The sequence below is a fragment of the Pteropus vampyrus genome, unplaced genomic scaffold (assembly GCF_000151845.1).
Source record: "Pteropus vampyrus isolate Shadow unplaced genomic scaffold, Pvam_2.0 Scaffold58, whole genome shotgun sequence".
Lineage (NCBI taxonomy): Eukaryota > Metazoa > Chordata > Mammalia > Chiroptera > Pteropodidae > Pteropus > Pteropus vampyrus.
The window spans coordinates 3,978,225-3,979,800 of NW_011888839.1; the positions used below are offsets into that span (position 1 = coordinate 3,978,225).

At 26.6% G+C, this 1,576-nt stretch overlaps 1 pseudogene; it reads left to right on the top strand.

Moving 5' to 3' along the window:
* Positions 1–478: 478 nt before the first annotated feature.
* Positions 479–597, top strand: LOC111740149 (annotated as a pseudogene).
* The last annotated feature ends 979 nt before the right edge of the window (positions 598–1,576 follow it).

Below are 1,576 nucleotides of genomic sequence, written 5' to 3' on the forward strand. Positions count from 1 at the left end.
TTATCGAAAATATGTTTAAGGCAATCAACAACATTTGACTATGAATTAAAGGTTAGTTAATAATTGAATTATTAATAGAAGGAGGTGGGATGTCAAATTATTCCCAAGTTATTTAGAGGGAACAAGAAATAAACTATGCATATGTATGGATAAAAAAGATTGTGAATACGAGAGTGAGCAAGTGATAAAACAAATTGGGAAAATGTTAACAATGGGTAAATCTGAGAATTTGAGGGTTATTTGCAGAATTCTTCAAATTTTGTAAATATGAAATTATATCAAAATACAGAATATCAAAAAAACAAGAGAATTATTTAAAGCTACCGAAATCATTGCATAGTACATTAGAATTATGTATTTATATACTATTCTTGATAATTTTTATTGAAGTTATAGCCTCATTGGTAAAAAGATCAATTGATACTATCGACACAAAAATAATCATAAAATAAATATAAAACATAAAAGATAAGCATTTGTCTATAGCCATGCTACCCTGAGCAAGCTCAATCTCATCTGATCTTAGAAGCTAAGCAGGGTTGGGCTTGGTTAGTACTTGGATGGGAGATCACCTAGGAAGACCAGGTGCTGTAGATGTAAAAAATAAAAAAATAAAGGATTATAAGCTGACAAGGTCCTTGCAATCTGTGAGGTCAATCAAATTTTGCTTTGCCAAAAATAAAATAAAATAAAATAAAATAAAGCATTTGAATTGATTTAATATTATTTATGATCAATAAATTTATAAATAGAGTATGAATCAAGTTACATTTCATTACATATTCACAGGTATAGAGTGTCTTTTCTTACCCTTGGCACTAGATGTGTCAATAATAAAAAAATAGAGAAAATATATAAATATTTTAAAAGATGTCGAAGCTTTACAGAATAATGACTCAAGCATTTTGTTATTATGAGAATTATGAGATTAGTTTAGAACAGGCCATGTGCAGAATGAGAGAGGCATTGTCTTCAACTCATTGAAAAGATAATACATGTAGATCATCTCGTGAATAATTACAATAGTAACCCAGAAATATTACGAATTTCTCTAGAAAAATTAATTAAATGTCTACTATTTCCTCAATTCTCGATGTTTTTTCAAAAAGTATCTTATGGCAGATATAATTGCATTATTATTGACTTTATTTTTCGATTAATGAACTCAAACTTACATATAATGAATGGTTTTTAAAAAGTAGATCTCTCTCATTTATGCTGTTATACTACAAGGTGCTTTGCTAAAAATCAGGCTGAAAAAACCATTTAATCATAAAATGAATTTTTTTAAAACATGAACTTTGTTATTAAAACAGAATGTCAGTTTAAATTTGAAAATTTCATGTGAATGAGACAGTGATCAACATTACCAAAATGAAAAAAATATATATTTACATAGACTTTAATTTAACTGAAAAATTATATATATGTGTATATATATATATATATATATATATATATATGTTTTATTAAATGTGTAATATGTATCAATCAAAAATAGAGCTCTAAGAAGTAGGGAAATGTCTTATGGTTACATTATTGTACCAATTTGTGGTATTCTTCAACAGGTCATGCA